The following is a 22871-nucleotide window of genomic DNA, read 5'->3' on the forward strand; positions in this document are numbered from 1 at the left end:
TCTTCTCCTGCCTTCAATCTTTCCCAGCATCAGGGTCTTTTCCACTGAGTCAGTTCTTCACATGAGGTGGCCAAAGTATTGGAGTTTCAGCTTTAGCATCAGTCCCTCCAATGAATATTCAGGACTGATTTCCTTTAGGATGGACTGGTTGGATCTCCTTGCAGTCCAAGGGACTCTCAAGAGTCTTCTCCAACACCACAGTTCAAAAGCATCAATTCTTCTGCGTTCAGCTTTCTTTATAGTCCAACTCTCACATGCATACATGACTACTGGAAAAACCATAGCTTTGACTAGACGGACCTGTGTTGGCAAAGTAATATCTCTGCTTTTTAATATGCTCATAATTTCTTCCATGGAGAAAGTGTCTTTTAATTTCATGGCTGCAGTCACCATCTGCAGTGATTTTGGAGCCCAAAGAAATAAAGTCTGTCACTGTTTCCATTGTTTCCCCATCTATTTGCCATGAAGTGATGGGACCAGATGCCATGATCTTAGTTTTCTGAATGTTGAGTTTTAAGCCAACTTTTTCACTCTCCTCTTTCACTTTCATCAAGAGGCTCTTTAGTTCTTTTTTACTTTATGCCATAAGGGTGGTGTCATCTGCATATCTGAGGTTATTGATATTTCTCCCAGCAATCTTGATTCCAGCTTGTGCTTCCTCCAGCCCAGCGTTTCTCATGATGTACTCTGCATAGAAGTTAAATAAGCAGGGTGACAATATACAGCCTTGATGTACTGATGTACTTGATGTACTGATTTGGAACCAGTCTGTTGTTCCAACTTCAGTTCTAACTGTTGCTTCTTGACCTGCATATAGGTTTCTCAAGAGGCAGGTCAGGTGGTCTGGTATTCCCATCTCTTTCAGAATTTTCCAGTTTGTTGTGATCCACACAATCAAGGGCTTTGGCATAGTCAATAAAATAGAAGTAGATGTTTTTGTGGCACTCTCTTGCTTTTTCGATGATCCAGCAGATGTTGACAATTTGATCTCTGGTTCCTCTGCCTTTTCTAAAACCAGCTTGAACATCTGGAAGTTCACAGTTCACATATACTTGAAGCCTGGCTTGGAGAATTTTGAGCATTACTTTACTAGCATGTGAGATGAGTGCAATTGTGCGGTGTTTGAGCATTCTTTGGCATTGCCTTTCTTTTGGATCGGAATGAAAACTGACGTTTTCCAGTCCTGTGGCCACTGCTGAGTTTTCCAAATTTGCTGGCATATTGAGTGCAGCACTTTCACAGCATCATCTTTCAGGATTTGAAATAGCTCAACTGGAATTCCATCACCTCTACTAGCTTTGTTCGTAGTGATGATTCCTAAGGCCCACTTGACTTCACATTCCAGGATGTCTGGCTGTAGGTGAGTGATCACACCATGAGAAGCAAAGTTTGGGAGTCATCTCTGGGCCTGCAGAAGAGAGACTTTGGGAGGCCCAGGACTCAGAGAAGAGTCGGGGTGAGCAGTTGGTTCCTTGATAGAGAAGAGCTTGGGAATGTGGGGGCAGCCAGAGCCAGGGAGTGGGCTGGCCAGGAAGGCCCTGGAACCTTCCCAACAGTAAGTGAACCAGTCACTTTGGGTTGCTGCCAGCTGGGTCCAGAAATCTGTCTCCTTTCCCTGACCCTTCGGTGAGGTCTGTTGCACACACGGCTTTTGGGGATGAGGAAATCAGGGTGGTGGGTGTGTGTGTGTTAAAGACAGCAGGATGCAGTGGAGATGTGGCTCATGCCAAGGGTAGAATTAGGAGTGAGAGGAAACAGGAGCCATACACCTTCTCAAAAGGTCCTTAAAATTTCACAAATGGCTTTGGACTTGCCAAACTATGGGGCATAGGGTTTTGAATGATTTTATTTTGAACCTAGATGGCGTGGTGACATTGGGGGTATGGTTTAGGTTTGTATGATTTGGACCGGCAGAGAACAAAAGCCGTTCCTTAGTAGGTAGGGGTGGGGCTGGGGGAATGGTGTGACCTAGGCCTGGAGTTGAGAGGCATAGGGTTGGAGTGGAGGACTCCTGGATGGTGTGTTGGTGCTGCGGGCAATGAGTTTGGGCCCCACATGCCTGGAGTGCTAGATGAGAACTTCATTTTTAGTGTAGTCGCTGGGGAGCCATGGAAGGCTTTAAAATAGGGGAGGGACAAGAAGCAAATTGGCTGCGAGAAGACAGCTTGAAAAACGTGGAGAGGAACTGGGGTGGGATGGGGACAGGTGGGGAGTTGGGAGTAAGTGTTCTGTGTTGAGGACCATTGACTGTGCAGGGTTTGCTGTGGCGGGTGACCATGGCGGGTGTGATACAGGGCTTGTGAGAGGGTGCACCTGTGTGACAGTCCTGGCGGCAGCCTGATGTCACCCGCATCAGCCTCCAGCTCCCTCCTAGCCCTTTCCCTGTGCCTCGGTCCCCCTAAGGTGAGGACCCAACGCAGGTAGGCGAGTTTTTACTTATGTTAAAATGATCTTATTTATTTTGTTATCTGGCTGTGCTGCATCTTTGCTGCTGCACGAGCTTCTCGCTGTGGTGGTGCCTCCTGTGGAGGACACAGGGTCTAGGTTGTGGGTGCCCTGGGAGCTGTGGCGTGTGGGCTCAGGAGTTGCAGTTCCCAGGCTCTAAAGCACAGGTTCCATAGCTGTGGCACATGGGCCTAGTTGCTCCAAGCCATGTGGGATCTTCCCGGACCAAGGATCGAACCTGTGTCTCCTGCATCGGCAGGCAGATTTTTTACCACTGAGCCACCAGGGAAGCCCAGGAATTTTAAAAGTTATGTCATTTTAGAGGTGACTCAGTTAAAAGGGCAGGGCTGGGGGAAGGGGATCTCTCACCCCAAGAACTTTTGTGTAGCCCCCAAATCTCCATGGGTCACAGCTAATGTCCAGTCACCACACCAGCTGATCTCATTTAATGGATGGGAAAACTGAGGCGTACAGATGGGAAGGGACCTGTGCCCACTTGAGTGGCCAGAGCGAAGGCCCAGGTCTAACTCAGTCACTTTCTGTGTGATTCTGGGCGTGTCCATTCTCTCTGGGCCTCTGTTTTCTCATCTGTAAAATAGGGGGCATGCAGTCTGTCCTAGAAACTCCGTCTCCTCTTACCCTCCCGCTTTGCTGCCCGCCTTCCCCTCACCAGAGACGCTGTCCTTGCCCAGACCTTTGGCCCTCCCTGCAGGTGTTGGGGGCTTTACAACTCACAGGTGCTCCACCACCTCCTCAGCTTGACACCAGCTCCCTGCCCCTCCTGGGACCCTGCTTCCCTTGGGCACACTCCTCCCTAGCCCTGCCATGCTCTGGCAGGCTGGGATCCTCCTCACTGCTATCTCCCTGAGCTCCCTGCCACCCCCCACATTCCCTGAAGGCTTGGTTCATGCCCTCCCCCTACCCTCCCACCACCATCCGGCCCCCAGGTTGAGACCTTCTCACGGGTGATGGCTGCTCCCTCCACTGTCTTCTGGATGCTTCTTCTCTCTCATCTCCCCTGGGGTCTTGCACCTTCAATAACTCCCATTCTCTCTGACCCCTTCACCCCACTTTTCTGGTTCAGTCCTTGTAGTCTGTTATTTTGTTTAACTCCTAATATCTCAAAATAAAGGACCCTTGATCCTGTGTCAAGCTCATCCCTTTACCTGGAACCTCCCAAGTCTGGTCACTAACATGCCTTCATTTCCCTTTTCATGCTTCAAGGCATTACCACTTGCCCTTCCCCTCATCCTGCAGAAGGATGTCAATAACCTCATTGCTAATAGGTTGACTCGTTATGCCTTATCTAATTTATCCTGTGATTTCTTTTCCTTGCTGGAAAGTTCTCCCATCTGTGTTAGAGCCTGTCAATGGCCTCCCCTACAGCTGTCCTCTTCTGGTTCCTTACTGTTAGCAGCCAGATTTTGTTTCGGAAAGTAACATGCTCTGACGAAAGGCCGCATTTCCCAACCCCTTGCACCTAAGTGTAGCCAATGAGATATAAGTGAAAGCCATACGATGGGGAAAGGTTTTCAGGAAAGCTCTTTTTCAAAGGCGGCAAGGAGGCAAATTTCCTACTCTTGCTTTTTCCTCCTTCTTGCTGCTGGAGCATGAACACGATGGCTGGAGCTGCAACAGCAATCTTGTGACCATGAAGTGAACTTGAATGTGGAAATCAAGGCTAAAAATAGCAGAACAAGAGCCAGAAAGTCTTTGATGATGGTAGGCTGCCTCCCTCCAAACTTCTTTTATATAGGAGAAAACAGAACCTGTGTTGTGATAAAGCCTCTGATTGGATTTCCTGTTGCTCATAGCAGAATCTAATCCTAGGCCATGCAACTTCAGAATGGTTTCCTGGCTTTCCTGTCTTTCAGGCTATTACCAGTTTGTCTCCATTTGTGGGAGCCTTTGTTGTCGTGCTCCTAAAACGTGGGGAACCCCAAGTCTCTGTTCTGGGTCTTCTTTTTTCTGTATCACATACTTCCTAAGTAATCTTGGTTTTGCTCATGGCTTCACATCACATGACAGTGACTTGCAACACAGACCTCCAGATTCCAGTGTTCAAGTACAACCTCAAGTCCAATGGCCTCCAAGTCCTTCTTCTTCATGCCAGTTTCTCCTCCCAGGGCGCTAGCTTAGCTGATGGATCTTTATTCACTCATCTGGCCAAGTTGCACACCCAAGCGTTATTCTCCTCTTTCCCCTTACCCTCCTGCTGCCTCAGCTCCTCCCATGCAACCATTCATCACAATCTAGTGGTTTACCACTTTATACGCAGTAGGATGGCTGTTATCAGAAAACCAGAAATAACAAGTTTTGGATGGATGAATGGATAAACAAATGTGGTATATCTACACAACGGGATATTGTACAGCCTTATAGAGAATTTGGAATCTTGTGCATTTCTGGGTGGGAATGTGAAATGGTATAGCCACTGTGGAAGACAGTATGGCAATTCCTCAAAAATTTGAACATAGAATTACCATATAATCCAGCAATTCCACTTCTGGATGTGTACCTCAAAGGATTAAAGCAGGGTCTTGAAGAGATATTTGTACATCCATGTTCATAGCAGCATTATTCACAGTAGCATGAATGTAGAAGCAACCCAATGTCCATTGATGGATGAATGGCTAAACAAAAGCTAGACAGTGGGGTGTTGTACAGCCTTAAGGGGAAAGGAAATTCAGATACATGGTAAAGCACAAATGAACCTTGAAGACGTAATGCTGGGTGAAATAAGCTGGTCACAAAAGAACAAGTGGAATCCTATGATTCCACTTAAACGAGGTACCTCAGTTCAGTTCAGTTCAGTCGCTCAGTCGTGTCCGACTCTTTGCGACCCCATGAATCACAGCACGCCAGGCCTCCCTGTCCATCACCAACTCCTGGAGTTCACTCAGACTCACGTCCATTGAGTCAGTGATGCCATCCAGCCATCTCATCCTCTGCCCTCCCCTTCTCCTCCTGCCCCCAATCCCTCCCAGCATCAGAGTCTTTTCCAATGAGTCAACTCTTCGCATGAGGTGGCCGAAGTATTGGAGTTTCAGCTTTAGCATCATTCCTTCCAAAGAACACCCAGGACTGATCTCCTTTAGAATGGACTGGTTGGATCTCCTTGCAGTCCAAGGGACTCTCAAGAGTCTTCTCCAACACCACAGTTCAAAAGCATCAATTCTTCAGCGCTCAGCTTTCTTCACTCTCATATCCATATCCAACTCTCATATCCATACATGACCACTGGAAAAACCAGTCTTGACTAGATGGACATTTGTTGGCAAAGTAATGTCTCTGCTTTTGAATATGCTATCTAGGTTGGTCATAACTTTCCTTCCAAGGAGTAAGCATCTTTTAATTTCATGGCTGCAGTCACCATCTGCAGTGATTTTGGAGCCCCCAAAAATAAAGTCTGACACTGTTTCCACTGTTTCACCATCTATTTCCCATGAAGTGATGAGCATAGTCAAATTCATAGAGACAGAGAGTAGAATGATGGTTGCCAGGGGCTTGGAGGAGGGGGAGTGAGGATTCAGTATTTAATGGGTGTAGTTATGGAAGAAGAAAATGTTCTGGAGACAGATGGTGATGATGGTTACAAACAATAGGAATATGGGACTTCCTTGGTGGGCCCGTGGTTAAGAAGCCACCTTGCAATGCAGGGGACACAGGTTCAATTCCTGGTCAGGGAACTAAGATCCCACATGCCATGGGACAACTAAGCCCTTGTGCTGCAACTGCTGAGCCCACTTGCCACACCTTGGAGAGTCCTTGCAACGCAACAGAAGAGCCTGCATGCCACGACTGTGACCCAAGGCACCCAGATAAATAAGTAAAAGAAACAAACAGAAATAGGAATGTACTCAATACCATGGAACGGTACACTTAAGAATGGTTAAGATGTAAATTTTATGTATGTGCTGTGTGTGCTTAGTCGCTCAGGCGTGTCCGACTCTTTGTGACTGCATGGACTGTAGACGGTCAGGCTCCTCTGTCCACAGGGATTCTCCAGGCAAGAAAGCTGAAGTGGGTTGCCATTCCTCCAGGAGAACTTCCCCATCCAGGAATTGAACCCAGGTCTCCCACATTGCAAGCAGATTCTTTATCAGCTAAGCCACCAGGGAAGCCCAGGAATACCAGAGTGTGTAGCCTATCCTTGCTCCAGGGGTTCTTCCTGACCCAGGAATTGAATCGGGGTCTCCTGCATCGCAGGCAGCTTCTTTACTAGCTGAGCTACCAGGGAAGCCCTATATTATTCATATTTTACTACAAAAAATCTAGCAGTTTTACTTTCTAAATTGTCTTCAATCCATCCCTTTTCACCTTCATACTTTTGATTTTCCATGGGGCCGCTGCAAAACCTTCCCTCTGATCTCTCTGCCTTTAATTTCACTCTCAGTATCCACAGCTCGACCCCCTCCTAATCAGAGTGTTTTTTTTCCTGAATCTCAAATCTGTTCACGTCAGTTCCTCCCACAGAGCCATTCGGGGTCCCTAGTAATTCTAAGCCCCTTAGGCTGGCCTCCGAGGGCCTCCCTGCTCTGCCCCTGTCTCTCTCTCTAGGCCACACCTTCCCTTTTTTGGTTCGGCGGTTCCTCGAGTGCCCGGGCTGGCTCTTACCTCTGTGCCTTTTGCAGGTGCCCTCTGCATACTCACAGTGGCACTTGCCTTCCCCCTTGTCGCAGCCCATTCATTCATCCTTGAAAACACTGCTCTGGAGTCCCCTCCCTTTTGTGATGGCTTCCCTGGCCTCCGTACCACTCCTTTGCCATCTGTATCTGTTACCCCACACCCCGTGTTGTGCTGTGATGATCTGTCTTCAGGCAGCCCTTCAGCTTCTCTCTTCCTCCAGCAAGTCCTTTTTGACTCCTCCAGCCCATGGCGCCATCCACCTTCTCTGTGCTCAGCATCTCTCACATCTCCCTGGATGCCCCATTTCAGCATCTGATTGGCCTCTGTCTTGACCTCAGTTCTCTCATGAGGATTAGTCTCGCCTCTGGTGAGCTGGTAAAAAGTGCTCCTGGGTTGCAGGGATCGTGGCCTTAGTTGTCCTGGTCCCCACCCCCCAAGTATGGAGCCGGCTGCCTGGAACAAAGACAAGAGTAGACATTTAGGAAGCAGGTGGTGCCAGGTATTCCAGCACCTATCATGTCATTTTATCCTCCTGAGGACTCTGAAGTGAGCATTAGTGTTCCTGTTTTACGGATGAGGAGGCTGCAGCTCAGAAGGTCAAGGGGCTGGGATCACCCAGCGTGGCAGTGGGGAAGAAAGGGTTTGATTGCAGGTGGATCAAGCTTGCGCTCTACTCCTGGCCAAAGTCTGGGCCCCAGAAAGACTCCCTGGGTTGGACTGGGTTGAGTGAGCCTGTCTCCCGCACATGTGGCTGTGTTGGGTTTTCCAACAAACTCAAGTACCAGCAAGTTGGAGGCGGCACCCAGGGGAAACAGCTTGTGTTGGTCCTGGCCCCAGGGTTGGAGATTCGTCCAGGGCTGCCCAGGCTGGGTGGGGGGTTGGCTGGCTTGGGGGCCATAAGTGAGTCTCCGGGGTGTCCCAGAACATGACCCTCCTCTGTAGTAACAGCTCCACATATTTCAGGATTTCATTTCATTTATTTATTTATTTTGCTAAGATTGTGGGCAGCTCCTGTCACCTCTCTGGCTCTCGTTTTCCTCATCTAAAACAATGGAAATTAAAATAGTGTCTCCCCTTTAGATTTCTGGGGACAGGTCCTTTGCAAGGGTGGTTGTGGCAGTGCCTTGATGCTGAACAAAGTCCCATGGGCTCTGAGAGACGTTGCCTCCTCTCAGGGGGCCTATGGCACAGAGATGGGGGTTGGGTCAACAGTCCTAGTTTACAGATAAGAAAGGCAGGGCCTCCAGCCATGGACGGACTTGCTCTCTTCCCATGAGAGAAGGAACTGGGACTGCTCAGGGTTTTGAATCAAGTTCAGAGCCTTTCTATGCAGGAGACCCCAGTTCGATTCCTGGGTCAGGAAGATCCCCTGGAGAAGGGATAGGCTACCCACTCCAGTCTTCTTGCCTGGAGCATCCCATGGACAGAGAAGCCTGGCGGGTTACAGTCCATAGGGTCTCACAGAGTCGGACACACGACTGAGCGAGTGAGCAGCATGCATAGATGGAAGTCAGAAGATAAGAGGCCACATCGTTGGCATTTAGGGCTGGGGGATGGGCTGGAGAGTTTAATGCTGAGGGTGTGAACCCTGGAGAAAGATCACTGCACTACCAGTTTAGAGGACCAGAGAAGGAATGTTAGCTGGCCAAAGTCACGGAGCAGACTGTTGGAGCTGAGTGCAGAATTCAGCTACAGTGACAGGGCAATACAAAAAAGAAAAGAAAGAAAAAAGGAGAACAACAACAAAAAACCCCAACTGTCTCTGTTTTCTGTGTCTGTTCTCTAAGGTAACAGACGCTCTCTCTGCACTAACGCAGTTAGTCCTCCCACGGCCTGCAGCCTGTACCTCTCCGATTGTTTTCAGATGTAGAACTGGAAACTCAGTGAAGTGCTCTGAATTGTCCAGAGCTCACCCTGGGTTCATGGGAAGCCCACGTTTGAGCTCAGGTCGGACCCCAAAGCTGGTGTCCTCAGCCACTCTGACCCACCTCCACACTTGCCCGAATGTGAGTCTGTAAACTTGCCTATCAGTCAGGGGCTTTGAGGCCCCACGGAGCTGGGTCAGGGCACACAGCCAGGCTGGTTGCTGGGTGCCAGCTGTCAGGCACTCAGCTCGTGGGCAGCCAGGTGTGCAAGGACTCCATTAAAAGGAGGTAGGGTGTGGGAAGTGCCCCCGTCAGAGGATCAGGAGGCTCCCCACCTCAGAGGATCAGGAGGCTCCCCACCCAGGCCTTGGTTTCCCCATCACCAAGGGTGGATGTTCTAAGGTGCTTCCCACCCCCACATTCCTGGCCTCCCCGCTCAAGGGGGTTTGGGGTTAAGATTTGGTGGGGGTCGGGGCAGGGGGAGCCAGCCGAGCCCCTCCTCCTCCACCAAGGTGTGAGCCACCAGGGGAACGTGGGGCCGGCTGTCATGGCAACCCTGTGTTGCGAAGTGACGTAATTGGAGTTCCAAACGTGTGAAATCAAATACAACATCCACAAACACAGCCTGGGGGTCGGCATGGCAACCGCGGGCACCAGGATGGGCAGGCGCTCTCTGCCTGGCAGCAGCCAGCCCATCTCTGCCACGAGGCGATAGAGCACCCTGCCCCTCCACCCGGGCCGCCACCTCCATCTCCTCTTCTTCCTCTTTTTGTTTCCCTGGGAAGCCGTGCTGCCCGGTGGTCAGGGAGTTGATGCCAGCATTAGCCAGAGCTGGGTCCGTGTTCTGACCCATAGCAGCTCTGAGGTCAGGCCATGGGCTTTACCTCTTGACACTTGCCTTAGCTGTGACTACTATCCCATACTTTCCCTTCTTTCTTTCCCGTTGTTGTTCCTGGTCCTGCCTTCCACCCTCTGGGCACCTACAGGCCCCAGGAGTGACAGTGGCCCAGGAGCCTAAACCCCTAGGCTATCAGTCAGGCCCCATGTGGCTTTACCTCTGATCTCAAGCTTAAATCTTCCCTTCCTTGGACCTGGGTCCTCCCCTGTAAAATCAGGTGTGGTGCACCTGTCTCTTTCCAAGCATAGGCATCTGCATCAGCATCACCTGGGCGCCAGGTTGGACGTACAGGTTCCTGGACGGTTCCCCCTTAATATTTTGATCCAGTAAGCCCTGTGGTGCAATCTAGGAATCTATTTTAATTGGCTCTCCAGGTGAACGGAGACCTAACCCAGTGTGAGAATCCCTGGACTAGATAGGTCCTTGGATCCTATGCCTGCCTCTGATTGCCCTCCAACAACCAAATGCCTGGCTCTGATTGGCCCCCAAGACCCAAATGCCTGACTCTGATTGGCCCCCAAAACCCAAATGCTCAGCTCTGATTGGGCACCTTACAGGATCCTCTTTTTATTCGGTAGCCCTGTTGCTGCCAGGCCGAGGCAGCCTTCCTTTGGTTTCTGTCTTGTTCTCTCCTATTCATTCAAGCAACAGGTGTTCTTGTGCCAGATACTTACCATTCCCTCACGAGTGAGGAGCTGGGCCGCCCTGTGTGTCTGGGGGTGGGACTGAGAAAGTAGGGACGGATAAGCCACTCGCCTCTCTGTGACCCAGTTTCTTCGAGTATAAATGGGGATAATGATTCATTAATGAGTGTTCAGGAGAAGGAAATGGCAACCCACTCCAGTACTCTTGCCTGGAAAATCCCGTGGACGGAGGAGCCTGGTAGGCTGCAGTCCATGGGGTCGCTAAGAGTTGGACACGACTGAGCGACTTCACTTTCACTTTTCACTTTCATGCACTGGAGAAGGAAATGGCAACCCACTCCAGTGTTCTTGCCTGGAGAATCCCAGGGACGGGGGAGCCTGGTGGGCTGCCGTCTATGGGGTCGCACAGAGTCGGACACAACTGAAGCGACTTAGCAGCAGCAGCAGCAATAAGGATTCTGCCCTTTCTGAGCTGGAATGGGGCTTGGGGGCAAGGAAGACAGACACATTCTCTGAGAAACTGTGGCATGCCTGGCACCGTGCTGGATGCTCTGCATGGCTAACTCGTTCAGTGCTCCCAAGGCTCTTTATCCTTACAGTTGAGGAAACCGAGGCTCAGAGAGGTGATGACGCATCTGAGGCCACTCAGTAAGTAACCAATTTGGATTTAAACTGTCTCTTGACATCATGCTCTTCTCCAGTTACTTTTTTTTCCCCTTCTTACCTCTACTCTCCTCCCCCTTCTCCCTCTTTCTCGTCTATTTTCCATCAAAGGTCTGGAGAGTCTTCTGCATTCACGATCAGTCTCCGTCTCTTTACTTGCCACTCCTGAAATCTATTTACCCACCTTCCAGTCCCACCAAGGAGCATCCTGGGACAAAACCCCATGGTCTTGACGTCTCTGGAGCACTCTTCCTGGAAGTCCACTATCCTCCTGGACTTTTCTGTTCCACCCATCTCTCCTGGGTTTCCTTCACTTCAGTTCAGTCACTCAGTCGTGTCCGACTCTTTGCGACCCCATGGGCTGCAGCACACCAGACCTCCCTGTCCGTCACCAACTCCCGGAGTTTATTCAAACACCTACCTGTCCATTGAGTCGGTGATGCCATCCAACCATCTCATCCTCTGTCGTCCACTTCTCCTCCTGCCCCCTGTCTTTTCCAATGAGTCAGCTCTTCGCATCAGGTGGCCAAAGTATTGGAGTTTAAGCTTCAGCATCAGTCCTTCCAATGAATATTCAGGACTTATTTCCTTTAGGATGGACTGGTTGGATCTCCTTGCAGTCCAAGGGACTCTCAAGAGACTTCTCCAACACCACAGTTCAAAAGCATCAATTCTTTGGCGCTCAGCTTTCTTTATAGTCCAACTCTCACATCCATAAATGACTACTCACAATTTAAAGGGTTAAAAAAAAAACCCCAAACACCTGTTGGGCACCTGCTACATGCCGCTCTGTGCTGAGTGGGGCGATGTGTGGTCCTCGTTCTCCTGAGTGGGGAGCACAGCGAGGAGCACGGTCACTGGTCTGTACCTCCTCTTCCTGCTTTTGGCTGGTGGATGCTCGGCTGGTTCTCCCACTTCCCTCCTCTGCCAGCTGCTCCTGTCTGTGCACTCTTTCTTCACGGTTTTGTCTGTTTCCATGGCTTTGGCCTCCACCTGCAGCCTGGGGAGTCCCCAGCTCCTAGTCCAAAACATTCTGTAATGAGCTCCGACCTGAGATGTCCGCAGACCACCTGGATCCCATCACCTGCCCCTAATTGTTCTCTGACTCCAGATGTCCCCTCCAGTCCCTGCCCTGTTGAGTTGCCATGGTGCTTTCTCTGTGACACTAGTCAGACTGTGACTGGTCAGTACCACAAGGTGGAATCCTCACTCTTTGATCTGTCCCACTCCTATGCATCCTGTGAGACTCAGCCCAGACATCACCTCCTCTGGGAAGCCTTCCAGGACTGATCAAGTGACAGCTCTGTGTGTCCCCAGTACAGAGGCTTCCCTCCAGCCCTGTGGGATCCTGGAGCCTGGGGTCTGGCATGGAGTAGGGCACCCGTGAATATGCCTTCAGTAGAGCCAAGTGACTGTAAGAGCTCACAGACACCTAGTCCAAACCTCTTGTTTCACCAACAGAGACATGGAGACCCAAAGTCTCAGATGGAATTAACAGCAAAGCTAGGACTCAGCCCCAAGTGCCTGGATCCAGTTTCAGAGTCTGTCCCATCAGACATGGCCAGGGTGGTGAGAGGCTCCTAATGGGGCAGAACTTGGCACACTGAATTATCCACTGACCCCGTCATAAGTGAAGTTGCTCAGTTGTGTCCGACTCTGCAACCCCATGGACTATAGTCTACCAGGCTTCTCCATCCACAGGGTTTTCCAGGCCAAGAATACTGGGGTGGGCTGTCATTTCCTTCTCCAGGGGATCTTCCCCACCCAGGGATCGAACCGAGGTCTCCCACATTGCAGGCAGACGCTTTACCCTCTGAACCACCAGGGAAGCCCATATTCTGGACTTATTTCTCTCTGGAAAGAAGCAGTTAGTTCTTTACACTTGTCCAGTGAGACGTGCTTCACGGTGACTAGGTGGCTATTCACGAAGTGCCCACTGTGGCCTGGGCCTGTCACAGATGTTATCTAGCTTCTCTTGTCTTGGGGAAGGAGCCAAGACGGGTGAGGAAGACCGAGCGTTTCCTCTGAGGCAGGATCTCGTGTGAGGCGCCTTGACCTCTTCCCCAAGTGCTGGGTGCACAGTGGGTGTTCGCTGAGCTTGGCACTGCACAGAGGACATGCTGGTTGGACCTCAGGGTGCCTAGCTGAGTTCGATCAAAGAGTAATTGGAGCCCGTGAAGATACAGAGCTGAGTAACTGCAATATCAAATGCACCTGATGCCAGACCCCAGGCCTGGGGTCTCCTTCTGAGTCCCATGTGGGTGAGCCCCTCTAGGATGGGGTGTGAGGCGGTGAGACGCTGCAGTACCCAGCACAGTCTGGGTTCTCAGGAGGCCCTCACACATGGACGCTGGGTGACCTTAACACCCGGGTGACCTTGGGGGTGGCTGTGTCTCTTGGACCTCAGGCTCCTGGTGACAAAATAGGAGTCCTTACTCTTTCCAGTGGACGTGGCTTGAAGGCCTTAAGGGTGAACACTTTCTGTGTGTCAGGCCCTGCTCCAATACTTCACAAGTACAAACTCACTCAGTCTTCACAACTACCTTTTGCGGTTGGTGCTATTTCAAGCCCCATTTACAGATGGGGAAATGGAGGCCCAGAGAGGTTCAGTAGCTCACCCAGGGCTGTGCAGCTGGCGGACAACCCCTGAGCCCAGTGGTTAGGAGCCTGGGCTCTGGAGCCAGATGGCCGGGGTTTGCCCATGCTTCTAATCACTGGGCTCAGTGACCTTTTTGTTCAGCTTCCCATTACCACGGGATAAAATCCAGCTGCCTGATTGTGGGCCATGGGTGCTGGGCGACCTGGCTCCTGTCTGTCTGGGGCCTCCCACGTCTGCCCCGTCACTGTCCCTATAAGCCTGGCTCTTAGGTGCTGTTTGTTGGATGAATGAAGTGTACAAATGAGTGGGAGAAACTAGTATCAAAATCACTTAGGAGGGAACATAATGAAAGTAGAAAATTGAAGATACAGCAAAACCCACTGAAGTCAGCTGAGACCCAGTGTGTTGGGCTCTGTCACACAGGTTTCTCGGCAGTCAGGGGCTGAGCTGACAGGAATCACCAACGAAGTCAGAGTGACTTTATATTTTCCCTCGTGTGTCTCAGTTTCCTCACCTGTAAAATGGGCATATAATAATGCTTGTGCGTGTGTGCTAAGTCGCTTCAGCTGTGTCCAATTCTTTGCAACCCCATGGACTGAAGCCTCCCAGGCTCCTCTGTCCATAGGATTCTCCAGACAAGAATACTGGAGTGGGTTACATGCCCTCTTCCAGGGAATCTTCCCCACCCAGAGGTCAAACTGGCATTTCTGTGTCTCCCATATTGAGAGGCAGATTCTTTTTTTTTTTTTTTTTTCTGTTATTGGTTTCTAGTTTAATTCCATAACAGTCAGAAAATACACATTGCATGATTTCAATTTTTATATGTTTGTTGAGCTTTATTGTATGGCCCAGGATATAATTTATCCTGTTGAATTCCTCTTGGAGCGTGGGGGGAAAAAGTGTGTATTTTGCTGTTGTTGAATGACTTCCCTGTAGTTTTTAAGTTTTTGTTTATTTATTTTAATTGGAGGATAATCCCTTTACAGTATTGTGATGGTTTTTGGAAAGGCGGATTCTTTAGCACTGTGCCACCTGGGAAGCCCGTAATAATGTTTACCTCGTAGAATCACTGAAAGGATGAACTGAGTTATAATTTGTGAAGCACTTAGAACAGTGCCTGGCATGGAGCTGATGCAATGTAAGAGCTGCTCTTGTCATTATTATTCCTAAAGGGTAGATCCCCTTGTGTGGGTGGAATTAGAACCTCATTTCTGGGATCTGGTTCAAGGAAGGAGGTGGAAAAAAAAGAGGGCCTGGGGTATATCTTAGTTTGACCAAGGATTTGCAAAGGGCAAATACAACTAAGACATGAATCTAATCCAAATGTAGTATTTGTTCTGATCTTGTCCTCTGATGGGCACAGAACTCGACTCCTCTTCTGCACTCTTCCATGGGAGCGCTGGGAACCAGCTCACGGCCCAGGGTAGCAACTCTTCCAAGGGGGATGGCCTCATTCAGACTGGGGCGCCTGGGAACCCCTCAGCTGCCCAGACAGGGCTCACTGTCGCCTGCTCCCCTGCCGTGGCGGCTGGTCCTTGGTGGACAGTGAGGGAAACAGGAGCTTTGGAGTGGGGAAGTTGTCAAGGCTGGGCCATGGTAACTGTTCCTGTCCACCTCCACCTGCTCATTTAGGCATGAGATGTGATGGGCATCTGGGCGGAAGAAGAAGATGCCCATGCCCATGATCTAATCCTTCCCAAAGGCCCCATCTTTTAGTGCCGTCACATTGGGGGTTAAGATTTCAATACGTGAATTTGCGGGGAGCACAGACATTTAGTCTGTAGCAAGTAGTACAAGGTCCTCTAGTTTGCTCCTCTTCACATCTGACTTGGCTATTCTTGGTTCTTTGCATCCTAATTTTAGAGTCAGATTGTCACTGCACATATGTATGTATGTATCTATCTATATATACAAAAAATCTGCCAAGAGTTTTATTGTGATCTCTTTGGGTTTCCACATCAATCTGAGGAGAATGGACATCTTTCTGATACTGAATGTTCTAATCCATCATGCATGCACGTGTGCTAAGTTGCTTCAACTGTGTCTGACTCCTTACGACCCTAGGACTGTAGCCTGCCAGGCTCTTCTGTCCACCAGGCTCCTCCATCCATGGGATTCTCAAGGTAGGGCTTCCATGCCCTCCTCCAGGAAGTCTTTCTGATGCAGAGATTGAACCTGCATTTCATATGTCTCTGGGGTTGGCAGATAGGTTTCTTTACCACTAGTGCCACCTGGGAAGCCCCTAACCCATCATACTTTGTTTTAAAAATAAAGTTGATTTTGTATTTTCCTTTATAGATGTGATAAAGCAGAAAAATTGGAAATGACATGTTGATAGAAAGTCATTTTCTAAGAATTTAACTAACATCATGGTGGGTCTCTTTATCGTAGTTTTTCTGCAGATTTTGTTTAATATACAGCCCATAGGGTTGCAAAGAGTTGGACACAACTGAACACACGATGGATGGATGGATACTTCGTGGACGTTTGTGTATTCAATTTTATACTTAACATTAGAATATAAAATTTTCATGTTATTTCAAAATCTTTATAGATGTAAATTTCAGGTTAGAAAGTAAATTATGAGTTGATAATCTATTGTCTAACTATCTAATCCGTAATTTAGAAATGGAATATTGGGTCAAAGCTATACAGCTACTTGAAGGCCCTTTATCCTTATCATGGAGCCAGCCAGTGGCAGAATCAAGACTGTGAGCCATAACCCTGACCTCGCCTTCAAAGTCCAAATCCACTGGCCTTAGGGCCTCCAGGCAGTGGAGGAGACATGGCCTCCTTCCTCCTGGCCCAAGGTCATTCTGAGTGGCTACACCTCAGGTTTGCCTGAGATATTCTGCCCTGGGTAACCATGACCCAGGGTGGTGGATGAAGCTGCCCTCTCTCACCGATTAGGGTTATGGTGGGAAAAGACAGCCCTTTATTGGGCCCCCAAGGAGTAGGGCTGAAGGACACCATTCCTTTTAGTGAAACTCTGCCAAGGTTTTCTGTACACTTTCTATGTGCTGGGCAGAGTAGGGGTAGTTAGAAGAGGTAGGGTGTGGAAACAGAGGATCTGAGGAGGAGTTCTGGTCAATTCTTTTTTTTAAGAGTGAATGCTTTATTTATTTTTGCCATACTGTGAGGCTTGTGGGATCTTATTTCCCCGACCAAGAATTGAATCTGGGCCCTCAGCAGTAAGAGTGAGGAGTCTTAACCACTGGACCACTGGGGAATTCCCCTGGTCATTAATACTTGTGTGGCTGTGAGCTTGAGGTGATTTCATTTCTCTGAGCCTTGGTTGCCTCATCTGTCACTTACAGATGCATACACCCACCTCCCAGGGCTCTTGGATGTTTAAAACAAGATGATGTAGAAGAAAGGCCTTCATAAATGGCTCGGGCCAGGAGCTTAAACACAGGTATTCAGTGTGAAAAACCTCATAGCCAAAGAAGAGTCTTTTATCAAGTTCTCAGACTCTTCCTTTCTTTCCACCAGTCAGAAGGTCCTCCCTGGGATCGCCTAAGGGTCTGTGGTCATGGTTCTTTCTGCCTCCAGGCTTCCCTGTGGTTCTCTGACCAGGCATCAGATGGACCCGTTTCTTTCATCTCTGATGACTCTCAGGCTCTTGGCAAGAATTGTATGCCCTAAATTCAGGCTGCTATAATAAAAATACCCTAGACTGGGTGACTTAAACAACAGAAATTTCTTTCTCTCCGTTCTGGAGGACAGGAAGTCTGAATCCAGGGTGCTGGTATCATCAGGTACTGGCGAGGGACTGCTTCTTGGTTTCCAGCTGGGCCATCTTCTCACTGTGTCCTCGTGTGGAGGAGAGAGATCATCTCACGGTGTCTCTTCTTCTAAGGGCACTAATCCCATTCGTAAGGGTTCCACCCTCATGACCTACCAATCTCCCAAAGGCCTCACTTCCAAATACTATGACCTTGGGATTAGGGCTTCAGTGTATGGATCCTGGGGGAGCACAGACATCCCATCCACAGCAAGGCCTCAGGTCAGAGCTTGGTGGCATTTCCCAGCTGTCCTAGGCATTTCCCGTTTGTCTGAGATTAACTTCACAGTCAGCACTCAGGACGACTGCCATCCACTCCAGTCCTGACCACCACCCAGGGGTGGTCTTGGCAGTTCCCATAGCAGAGGTCACCTCTCCATGAACGGGGCCCTTTCAGTCCTGATGATGGGAGGTGACTACTGGACCTGACACAATCATGGGCTTCCTACACTGGAATAAGTGGTGATGGCGGCACAAGCTGATATTCACATCCTGCGTGTCTAGTCTATTTGGTACCATGGTAACTGGGCAGAGGTCTGATTTCCACCCTAAGCCAACTTTCTGTTCTGCACATGAATCCACCTATTGGTACTGAACCAACCTGAGCAGGATGGACTTTTGCAGACACCTTCTGGGTTTCCAGCACAGAGATGGTGAGCAGGAAGAGCCCAGGGATGACTGCACAAGTAGCATCTCCGTACGGAGGATGCAGGTCTCTGTTTTGATCTACTGGAAGGACCTAGATGCAGAGATGTGAATGGCAGGAAGCTGAGCAGGAACTCAAATGTGTGTCTGTTTCAAGTACTGGTAGTTTCCAAGTCCTGGGCACCCTGAGGGGTTTCTGACCCCCTGTCCACTAGTCCAAGCTTGACCCTCCCCTTTGCCTGCCCATTGTGTGATGTTGAATGGTGAATGCAACTTCCTTAAATGTTAGTGTCCTCTTCTATAAAAGAAGGTAAATAAAATATCCCTCCTTAAAATGAGGGTGATAATAATCTCCCCAAAATAGGAGCAATAATAGTCTGCCCATGTAGAGATTTTCTTTTAAATTAATAGACTTTGTGTTTTAGAACCGTTTTAAGTTTATAGAAAAATTGAGCAATTGTACAGAGTTCCCATACACACACACGCACACACACACACACAGAGTTCTCTTTTTGTTAACATCTTGCTTTCGTATGGTACATTTGTTGTAATGACATATCATTGTATATTATTATTAACTAAAGTGTATACTTTACATTAGGGTTCCCTCTTTGTGTTGGCAGTCCTGTGGATTTTAACAAATGCATGACATCACGTGCCCACCATAACAGTATCATGCAGAATTGTTTCACTGTCCTAGAAATTCCCCGTGTTCCACATATCCCTCTCCCTTGCTCCCCACTGCCCTGGCCACAAGAACCCCTGGCAACCACTGATCTGATAGTGTCTCCACAATTTTGCTTTTTTCAGAATGTCACACAGTTGAGCTATAGAATATGTTGCCTTTTCAGACTGACTTCTTTAAATTAGCAACATGCATTGACATTTCCTCCAAACTTTTCACAGCTTGATGCTCATTTCTGTTTGTTGTTGAATAACAGGAGAAGGGACGACAGAGGATGAGATGGTTGGATGGCATCACCGATCCGATGGACACGAGTTTAAGCAAGTTCTGGGAGTTGGTGATGGACAGGGAGGCCTGGCGTGCTGCAGTCCATGGGGTCTCGAAGAGTCAGGCATGACTGAGTGAACTGACTGAACATTCCACTACATGTATTTGCCTATCCACTCATCTTTTGAGGGACTTCTTGATTTCTTCCAGTTTGAGAAAAATATCAGTAAAGCTGCTATAAACATCTGTGTGTGTGTTTTTGTGTGGACAAAGTTTTCAGCTCATTATCATAAATACCTGGGAGCATGATTGCTGGATCATATAATAGACTATGTTTGGCTTTTTGAGAAATTGCCAGACTGTCTTCCAACGTGGTGATACCGTTTTTTACACTGCCATCAGCAGTGAATGAGAATTCCTGTCGTCCACAACCTCATCAGAATTTGGTGGTGTCAATTTTATGGTCATTAGCTATTCTAACAGGTATGTAGTGATATTTTATTATTGTTTTAATTTGCAGTTCCCTAATTACTTTGCCAACAAAGGGCCGTCTAGTCAAGGCTATGGTTTTTCCAGTGGTCACATATGGATGTGAGAGCTGGACTGTGAAGAAAGCTGAGCACCAAAGAATTGATGCTTTTGAACTGTGGTGTTGGAGAAGACTCTTGAGAGTCCCTTGGACTGCAAGGAGATCCAACCAGTCCATTCTAAAGGAGATCAGTCATGGGTGTTCTTTGGAGGGACTGATGCTAAAGCTGAAACTCCAGTACTTTGGCCACCTCATGCAAAGAGTTGACTCATTGGAAAAGACTCTGATGCTGGGAGGGATTGAGGGCAGGAGGAGAAGGAGACGATAGAGGATGAGATGGCTGGATGGCATTGCCGACTCTATGGACGTGAGTCTGAGTGAACTCCGGGAGTTGGTGATGGACAGGGAGGCATGCTGCGATTCATGGGGTCACAAAGAATCAGACATGACTGAGCAACTGAACTGAACTGAACTAATGACATATGGTCACTTGCTGGATCATCGAAAAAGCAAGAGAGTTCCAGGAAAACACCTATTTCTGCTTTATTGACTATGCCAAAGTCTTTGACTGTGTGGATCACAATAAACTGTGGAAAATTCTGAAAGAGATGGGAATACCAGACCACCTGACCTGCCTCTTGAGAAAGCTGTATTCAGGTCAGGAAGCAACAGTTAGAACTGGACATGGAACAACAGACTGGTTCCAAATAGGAAAAGGAATATGTCAAGGCTGTATATTGTCACCCTGCTTATTTAACTTATATGCAGAATACATCATGAGAAACACTGAGCTGGAGGAAGCACAAGCTGGAACCAAGACTGTTGGGAGAAATATCAATAACCTCAGATATGCAGATGACACCACTCTTATGACAGAAAGTGAAGAAGAACTAAAGAGCCTCTTGATGAAAGTGAAAGAGGAGAGTGAAAACGTTGGTTAAAGCTCAACATACAGAAAACTAAGATCATGGCATCTGGTCCCATCACTTTATGGCAAATAGATGGAGTAACAGTAGAAACAGTGGCAGACTTTATTTTTTTAAGCTTCAAAATCACTGCAGATGGTGACTGCAGCCATGAAATTAAAAGTCGCTTACTCTCTTGGAAGGAAAGTTATGACCAACCTAGACAGCATGTTAAAAAGCAGAGACATTACTTTGTCAACAAAGGTCTGTCTAGTCAAGGCTATAGCTTTCCCAGTGGTCATGTATGGATGTGAGAGTTGGACTATAAAGAAAGCTGAGCACCGAAGAATTGATGCTTTTGAACTGTGGTGTTGGAGAAGGCTCTTGAGAGTCCCTTGGGCTACAAGGAGATCCAACCAGTCCAATCTAAAGGAAATCAGTCCTGGGTGTTCATTGGAAGGGCTGATGTTGAAACTGAAACTCCAATATTTTGGCCACCTGATGCAAAGAGCTGACTCATTTGAAAAGACCCTAAAGTTGGGAAAGATTGAAGGTGGGAGGAGAGGGGGATGACAGAAGATGAGATGGCTGGGTGGCATCACCGACTCAATGGACATGAGTTTGGGTGGACTCCAGGAGTTGGTGATGGACAGGGAGGCCTGGAGTGCTGTGGTTCATGGGTCGCAGAGAGTCAGACACGACTGAGCAACTGAACTGAACTGAACTGAAAGACACATGACATTGAGCACCTTAAATTATACGTTATGGCTGCACTGGGTCTTTGCTGCTGCATGCGAGCTTTCTCTAGCTGCAGTGTGCAGGCTGCTCACTGCGGTGGCGTCTCTTGTTGCAGAGCACAGGCTGTAGGGCACGCAGGCTTCAGGAGTTGCAGCGTGTGGGCTCAGCAGTTGTGGTGCATGGGCTTAGTAGCCCTGAGCCATGTGGGATCTTCCCGGACCAGCGATCAAACTGGTGTCCCCTGCATTGCAAGGTGGATTCTTAACCACTGGACCACCAGGGAAGGCACGAGCATCTTTTTATACACATATTTGGCATTTGTATGTCTTCTTTGGTGAAGTACATTCAGATCTTTTGCCCATCTTTTAAATTCTATTTTTTGTTTTCTTACTATTGAGTTTTAAGTGTTCTTTGTGTGTTTGGATACAAGTCTTCCATCAGATATGCATTTGCGAATATTTTCTCCCAGTCTGTTGCTTGTCTTTTCATTCTCTTAATGGTGTCTTTCACAGAGCAGAAGTTTTAAATTTTAATGAAGTCCAGATTATCCAGTTTTTCATGTAGGGATCTTGCTCTTGGTGTTGTATCTAAACATTTCTTGCCAAACTCAAAGTCACCTAGATTTTCTCCTAGTACTTTGGTTTTCTGGAAGTACTTCAGTTTTGCATTTTACCTTTAGGTCTATGGTACATTCTGAGTTAATTTTTTTTGAAAAGTAGGTTTATGTCTAGATTCTATTTTATCCCATGTGGATGTCCAGTTTTTTCAGCACCATTTGTTGAAAAGGTTATGTGTTTTCCATTGAATTGCCTTTGCTTCTTTGTCAAAGATCAGTTAGTTGTGTTTACGTGGGTTGATCTTGGGGGGTTCTCTGTTTTGTTCTATTTATCTATTTGCTTAATATTTAGCAGATACACTGTCTTGACTACTATAGCTTTGTAGTATGCCTTGAAGTCAGGTAGTGTTAAGACTTTTTTCTCATTCAGTTTTGTGTTGGATATTCTGGATCTTTTGCCTTTCCATGTAAATTTTAGAATCTGTTTGTTGATATCCACGAATAACTTGCTCAGATTTTAACTGGGATTGCATTGAATCTATAGTTCAGTTCAGTTCAGTCGCTCAGTCGTGTCCGACTCTTTGCGACCCCATGAACTGCAGCACGCCAGGCCTCCCTGTCCATCACCACCTCCCAGAGTCCACCCAAACCCATGTCCATCGCGTCGGTGATGCCATCCAGCCATCTCATCCTCCGTCGTCCCCTTCTCCTCCTGCCCTCAATCCTTCCCAGCATCAGGGTCTTTTCAAATGGGGGAAGTTGGAAAAAACTGTTATCTTAGTAATATTGAGTATTCCTATTCATGAACGTAGACTCTCCATTTATTTATTAATAGATATTTGATATTTTCAGTTTTGTAGTTTTTGTCATATAGATGTTATGTTTTTGGTTAGATTTACACCTACGTGGTCTTTCCAGGTGGCGCCGGTGGTAAAGAACCACGTGCAAGTGCAGGAGACACGAGAGCTGCAGGCTCAGTCCCTGGGTGGGGACGATCCCCTGAGGAGGGCAGGGCAACC

At 48.2% G+C, this 22871-nt stretch overlaps 1 long non-coding RNA gene across 4 annotated transcripts in view; it reads left to right on the forward strand.

Moving 5' to 3' along the window:
• LOC147377342 (uncharacterized) overlaps positions 1 to 22871 on the forward strand; it is a 48442-nt gene that overhangs the window by 19652 nt on the left and 5919 nt on the right. The window contains exon 4 of one of the 4 annotated variants that reach the window (XR_015137286.1): positions 19114 to 19370. The exons of the other annotated variants lie outside the window; for them this stretch is intronic. This is a non-coding gene — a long non-coding RNA (uncharacterized LOC147377342). Of the gene's footprint in view, positions 1 to 19113; positions 19371 to 22871 lie in introns of those variants that run through there. 4 annotated transcript variants of the gene reach the window in all.

Source organism: Bos grunniens, chromosome 2, assembly GCF_055505025.1.
Source record: "Bos grunniens cultivar Pamir isolate PY7600 chromosome 2, Bosgru_T2T1.0, whole genome shotgun sequence".
NCBI lineage: Eukaryota > Metazoa > Chordata > Mammalia > Artiodactyla > Bovidae > Bos > Bos grunniens.